Source organism: Erythrolamprus reginae, chromosome Z (assembly GCF_031021105.1).
Source record: "Erythrolamprus reginae isolate rEryReg1 chromosome Z, rEryReg1.hap1, whole genome shotgun sequence".
NCBI classification, from domain to species: Eukaryota; Metazoa; Chordata; class Lepidosauria; order Squamata; family Dipsadidae; genus Erythrolamprus; species Erythrolamprus reginae.
Genome location: NC_091963.1, coordinates 128,043,988 through 128,051,660, shown reverse-complemented (window position 1 = coordinate 128,051,660; position 7,673 = coordinate 128,043,988).

Sequence of the window (7,673 nt, the reverse complement as noted above, 5' to 3'; positions counted from 1 at the left end):
GAGGTCAACCGTGGATAGTCTAAGGGTAAAGTGTTGGGGGTTAGGGGAAGATACTACAGAGTCCGGTAGTGAATTCCACGCTTCGACAACTCGATTACTAAAGTCGTGTTTTTTACAGTCAAGTTTGGGGCGGTTAATATTAAGCTTGTATCTGTTGTAGTAATAACAGATAAATAAAAGGTAATAACATGCCCAATGTTATTACCTTTTTTATCACAGTGAATCCTTGCAGTTGTTAAGGGAATCTGGTTTCCCACATTGACTTTCTTTGTTGAAAACCAGCTGGGAAGTCACAAATTGTGACCACATGACCCCAGATATTCTAAGCTTTGTAAAAACTGATTGCCAAGCTTCTGAATTTTGATCATAATAACCTAGAGATGCTGGGACAGACACACTGTAAGTGTAAGGACTGGGACATCATTTTTTCAGTGGTGTAACTTCACAAGGAAACTACGGTATTTCAGAAGGATATTTTAATATATTTCAATATTAATGTTTTTTAATGGTTAAATTATGTAGATAAATATTGGATAAGATGAATTTGCATGCCAACATGCTGGCCGAGGAGTTCTTAAAGTTACTAAAATTGAGAAACATTGATATAGAGTGGGTATGGGGGAGGCCATTTAGCAATTTTTAAGACTTGTGTACTTTATTATTATTATTATTATTATTATTATTATTATTATTATTATTTATTAGATTTGTATGCCGCCCCTCTCCGAAGACTCGGGGCGGCTCACAACAATGATAAAAACAATATTATAGTGACACAAATCTAATATTAAAAGAAATAACTAAAACCCATCATATTAAAACCAGACAACACATACATACCAAACATAAATTATAAGGAGCCTGGGGAAAAGATGTCTCAAATCCCCCATGCCTGGAGGTATAGGTGGGCCTTGAGTAGTTTACGAAAGACAAGGAGGGTGGGAGCAGTTCTAATCTCCGGGGGGAGTTGATTCCAGAGGGCCGGGGCCGCCACAGAGAAGGCTCTTCCCCTGGGGCCTGCCAGACGATATTGTTTAGTCGACGGGACCTGGAGAAGGCCAACACTGTGGGACCTTATTGGTCGCTAGGATTCATGTGGTAGCAGGCGGTTCCGGAGGTACTCTGGTCCAATGCCATGTAGGGCTTTAAAGGTCATAACCAATACTTTGAATTGTGACCGGAAATTGATCGGCAGCTAATGCAGGCCACGGAGTGTTGTAGACACGTGGGCGAATCTGGGAAGCTCCACAATGGCTCTCGTGGCCGCGTTCTGCACGATCTGAAGTTTCCAAACACTTTTCAAAGGTAGCCCCATGTAGAGAGCGTTGCAGTAATCGAACCTCAAAGTGATGAGGGCATGAGTGACTGTGAGCAATGACTCCCTGTCCAAATACGGCCGCAACTGGTGCACCAGGTGAACCTGGGCAAACGCCCTCCTCGCCACAGCCGAAAGATGATGTTGTACTTCAACTCCTAGAATTCCTCAGCCAGCCATGAATGGGAGTTGAAGTCCACAATTCTTAAAGTTGCCATGTTTGGAGACCCATATGTAAAGTGACTGAAGTAGCACCCTTATAATAATTATCAGGGGTCTGAACTGTGATGGGAGAAAGAAGTTGACTGTATTTAAAGCAGGTGATTTCTCTGAATAGTGGTCAAGAGGGGGTGAATATGGGGCATTACCACCAGTTGTCCTTTTAACACTTGATGCAACAATTCATCAGGCAGAAAACATCATTTGCATTATACTGAGGGTGTATCTCAACTGTTTGGGGCTACAATTCTTTTTTATTGTGGTACTAGCTGGTCCAATACAGCAATTGCAGCCCAGAGCATTATAAGGCATCAAATGGTGAAACTGTGCTGCTGCTCAATAGCAAGAGATAAATGACCTCTTATCAGAGAACAAGCCTTTTTTCCCATTATACTTCAAATTTCAGGGCAGAATTCTTAGGATGGGAAACAAACAACTCTAACATTCTAAAGCCTAGAGAAAAGGAGGGGCAGAGAGGACATGATAGCTGTATACAGGTATATGAGGGGTTGCCATAGAGAGGAAGGGGACACTCTATTCTCCAGAGCACCAGAGGGCCAGACGAGGAACAACGGCTGGAAGCTGACCAAGGAGAGATTCAACCTAGAAGTAAGGAAGAACTTCCTGACGGTCAGAGCGATCAACCAGTGGAACAACCTGCCTACGGAGGTTGTGAACTCCCCAACTGGACACTTTCAAGAGGAGATTGGACTGCCATTTGGCTGGGGTGCTTTAGGATTCCTGCTCAGGCAGGGGGTTGGACTTGATGACCTGCATGGTCCCTTTCAACTCTAACAATAAATAAATAAATAAAATAAATAAATAAAGACAACAGATTATGAACAACGCTGGCATCAAAGGCTGAAAAACAATTATGTTCTAAGGCAGAAGAGATTGCCTAAAAATTGTATCCAACCCCCTTAATGTAAATCTTAACAGTGTTTACTCTAAGCTCAAATAAGTCAACACACTGTGTCAAAGTGTAGTTTGCAACTTTTTAAGTTGGAACATTGAGTGAAGTATGCCATTTTAACTGATTCAATAAACAGTCTGGCTAAATGGGTGGAGTTAGGAATCAGCCAATTCTTTTTGTGACCACATACCATATTTTATAACTCACTACTGGCTGGTTTGCATGATACCCTAAACCAGTGATGGCGAACCTTTTTTCCCTCAGGTGCTGAAAGAGTGTGCACGTGCGCTATTGCACATTCGCGAGTGCCCACACTCATAATTCAATGCCTTGGGAGGGTGAAAACAGGTCCCCCCACCCGCTAGAGGCCCTCTGGAGACCTGAAATGGCCTGTTTCCCAACTTCTGGTGGGCCCAGTAGGCTCATATTTCGCCCTCCCCAGGCTCCAAAGGCTTCCCTGAAGCTGAGGGGAGGGTAAAAACGCCTTCCCTCATCCCCCCCGGAGGCTCTCTGGAAGCCAAAAACACCCCCCCCAGAGCTCTATGCAAGCCAAAAATCAGCTGGCTGGCACACAAATGCATGTTGGAGCTGAGCTAGGGCAATGGTTAGCGTGCCAGCATATATGGCTCCGTGTGCCACCTCTGGCATCCGTACCATAGGTTCGCCATCACTGCGCTAAACCATAAATTACAGTTTGCAAGTCACAATGGCTGGATGTGGGCAACATGCAACACTAAATCAAAACAACATATGATGATTTAATGTATTATTTCCAGTAGACCTCTATGTTAAGAATAAAGTGAACAGACTGTCAGGTTTTGCCTCCATTCAAAACTCGAGAAAGAAAACCCCCAGCTCCATTGAATTAGAGAAGAGTATTTTTTGCTAGTTTGAAATGAGGCCGAAGTCTTCATGTGGAGTTAGAGAGTTCAGCCTGACACAACACAAGGGGGGATGGGAGGGGTAGTGTGTAGTCAGAGGGGAAAGTTACTAGACACAACCAAAGATTCCTTTCTCCAAGCCAAGGCCGCCGTTTGTTCTCCCTCAACTGAAGAGGAGAGGAAGTTGATAAGCCCCTGCACACAGACTGGCTTTCGTGATGAACATGTGGGCGTGGGGGATGTAAGATGAACCTTAACCTAGGTGGGATTCCGGGAAGGACTCAGAATCGGAATGACAATGGCGTAGCTAACATGGTTCTGTTAAGAAATAAACCTCTAATTGAGAGAATTGGACTGGGACTTGTTTTATTTCTCAGATGCTGTTTAGAACACTGACACAAAGCAAGATCTGATTTAAAATACACGAAGGTTACACACCCCAAATACCTCCCCACAGGGTTCCCAGCTCTCAGAGTCCAATTAACCCCAGTATGATGTTATGGGTAATCTCTTCAGATATTCTTCCTATCTGGAGTCTAAGAACGGTTGACCTTGACAAAGTATAAACAATTCCACACAGCATTCACCATAATTAATGAGTACTGTACAAACCTCCCTTCCAATTCTCATGGAAGTTTTACACACCAGCTGGCTTCCCCATTCCAAATGTCCATGCCCCCCTTCCCTGCTGATAACAAGCATGCCGAAGAAATCAAAAATCCAACCAACAAAAAGGCAGATGAAAGCTGTGAAAATGAAACATTCCTTTGAAGTAGTACAGTGTTTGGCCTTTATTTTCCCCCCCTGGACGTTTTATCTACTTATGGTGACTCTAGTCTCTTGATGGCAAACCTATGGCACACATGGCTTTCTTTCTTTCTTTCTTTCTTTCTTTCTTTCTTTCTTTCTTTCTTTCTTTCTTTCTTTCTTTCTTTCCTTTCTTTCCTTTCTTTCCTTCTTTCCTTTCTTTCTTTATTTGTTTCCTTCCTTCCTTCTTTCTTTCTTTCCTTCCTTCCTTCTTTCTTTCCTTCTTTCTTTTTTTTCTTTCTTTCTTGATTGGATTTGTATGCCCCCCTCTCCAATGACATATCTGAACAACACAACAATACATCTAAAAATCCAATTTATATGACTAAAAAGACTTAAAAACTCGAATATGATTTTATTTAAAACATCATCACCATTCACTCAACCAAACATAATAAACATTCGTTGATCAGGGGGCTAAGATCTAATGGCCCCAAGCCTGGTGGCATAAATGGGTCTTTAAACTTTTACGGAAGGCGAGGAGGGTGGAGGCAGTGCGAATCTCAGGGGGAGCTGGTTCCAGAGGGCCGGGCCCCCCACAGAGAAGGCTCTTCCCCTACGCCCTGCCAAACGACATTGTCTGGTTGACGGGACCCTGAGAAGGCCGACTCTGTGGGACCTGACCGGTGCTGGGATTCATGCGGCAGAAGGCGGTCTCGGAGGTAATCTGGTCCGATGCCATGTAGGGCTGTGATAACCAAGACTTTGAATTGTGTCCGGAAACTAATTGGCAACCAATGCAGTCCGCGGAGTGATGGTGAAATATGGATATGCTTTGGAAGGTCCATAACCACCCGCGCAGCTGCATTCTGGACGATTTGAAGTCTCCGAACACTCTTCAAAGGTTGCCCCATGTAGAAAGCACTGCAGTAGTCAAATCTCGAGGCATTGTCCCATGTCAGCTCCAGCACGCATGTGTGCATTAGGCAGCTGATTTTCGGCCTTGGGAAACGCCATTTCGCCCTCTGGAGGGTTCATGGAGTGCAAAAAACAGCCCAGCGGACAAACCAGAAATTTGGAAAAACAGATTTCTGGTTTGCCCATTGGTCACACCAATCCTGAAGGTTCTGGAGTGCAAACACAGCACAACAGGCAAACCGAAAGTCAATTTTTGCTGTTTTGTTACCATCCCAGGCTTCAGTGAGGCCTGTGTACATGCACCGGTGCAGGGGGGATTGTGCGCATGCACAGGGGCATGCACGGGAAGGAGGAAATGGGTGTAGGCACATGCATGCGTGCTATCACATGCACACACAACGTTTTGGCGTGCAATCCAAAAAGGGTTCGCCATCACTGGTCTAGTCCAATGTTTGTCAACTTGGCAAGTATAAGCCATGTGGATCAGCTCCCAGAATTCCCTAGCCATCATGTTGACTAGAAAAGTCTGGGAGTTGAAGTCCAGACATCTTAAAAGTTGCCAAGATTGAGAAACAAGGGTGTAGTAAGGTTAAGGTTTAATATCCTTTCTGCCAAGTAATACAATAGTTTATTTATTTAGTTAGTTAGTTATTGGATTTGTATGCCGCCCCTCTCGGCAGACTTGGGGCGGCTCACAACAGACATAGAATACATAGTAAAACAATTTGATCCAATTATTATTAAAAGACTTTAAAAGATCCTATGGTAGAGGACGGCACCCTGGTAGCAGATGGTGAGCTGCATGTGCAGCTTTGGATCCCTTGTGTGCGTGCACATGCGTCCCAGCGTATTTTCACTTTGTGCACATGTGCAGAAGCAAAATCTTGTGAGGGGACGCATGTGAGAAATTTCGGCGATTTTTTGATTCTGCACGTGCGCAGAAACAAAAAATTCACTGAAATCTCTCCCACACGCAGGTTCCCTCGTGAAATTTCAGTGGGGGTTCGCTTCCTGCGCATGCGCAGAAGCAAAAATATGCTGTGACACGCACGCACGGGAACTATAGCTGCACGTGCAGCGCACTGGTAGCAACAGTGATGGCCATCCGCCTCTGCATGTAACCATGGGAATGCCAAAAAAGTTGCCAGTGACAACCCAGATGACAAAAAGGAGAAATGGTGGCAGCCATTTGATAAACTATTTAACATACATTTAAAGGAATTAAGATCTGAGAAATCGTTATTAGAAGTTTGAAAAAAATGTGTAATTTGAATTAATGTTTTACTCTGATTTTTTTCTATTTTTCCTTTTTTTCTAGACCAGTGATGGTGAATCTATGGCACGGGAGCCACAGGTGCCACACGGAGCAATATCTGTCGGCACGCGATCTGTTGCCCTAGCTCAGCTCCAATATGCATGTGTGTGCCGGCTTTTGATTTATGACTCAAATGGAGGCTCTGGGAGGGCATTTTTGGCTTCCAGAGGGCCTCTGGGGGGATGGGGGAGGGCATTTTTACTCTCCCCTGACTCCAGGGAAGCCTTTGGAGCCTGGGGAGGGTGAAACACAAGCCTACTGGGCCCATCAGAAGTTGGGAAACAGGCCAATCCTGGCCTCCAGAGGGCCTGCAGAAAGTGGGGGAAGTTGTTTTCACCCTCCACAGGCATTGAATTATGGGTGTGGGCACTTGCACATGCGTGATAGCGTGTACTCACGCTCTTTTGGCACTCGAGGAAAAAAAGGTTCGCCATCACTACTTTAGACTGCTTTAGTCTTTCTTTTGTTTTTACACACAACTCGGTTTTTGAAACTATGAATTTATTATGTAAGATGTTTTTAGATATAAAAATATAGATACACTTATGTACTCTTAGATATGATTAAGATGATATATGTGCTTTCATTTATGTACGTTTTAAGGTGCAGAAATATAAAAAACATTTACTAAAAAAAAGTTGCCAGTGTGAAAAATCGTCATAAATCACTTTTTTCTCCCCCCCCAAAGTTTATTTATTTATTTATTTTTGTCAAATATATGTTGGAGGTATGTAAAGATATAATAATATTCATATGCATGATACTAGTAACAAGAAAAAAATAAGAAGAAACATTAGCTATACCTATAATAATATTCATATTCATATTCATATTAATATTAATAATAATAATAATAATAATAATAATAATAATAATAATAATTTACTAGATTTGTATGCTGCCCCTCTCCGAAGACTCGATGCTAGTAAAAAATAAAAGAAACATTGGGACAGGGGACGGAATGCACGCTGGTGCACTTATGCACACCCCTTACTGACCTCTTAGGAATCGAGTGAGGTCAACAGTAGATAGTCTAAGGCAGGGGTAGGCAAAGTTGGTTCTTCTGTGACATGTGGACTTCAACTCCCAGAATTCCTGAGCTAGCATGATTGACTCAGGAATTCTGGGAGTTGAAGTCCACATGTCATAGAAGAGCCAACTTTGCTTACCCCTGGTGTGGAAGGAAGCTTTAGAGCGCCAAACCTTTCGCCCAGCTGTAGAGGATGCTCCGCCTTGTCCAGCTGAGGTTTTCCACACTGTTCATGATTACTGCGGCACCCGCCGAGAATAAGAAGAACCCATGCAGCTGCCCCGTCTCCCTGGTCACCTTCTGTTCTGGGCTGAGAGCAGCGTGCAACTGGGAAA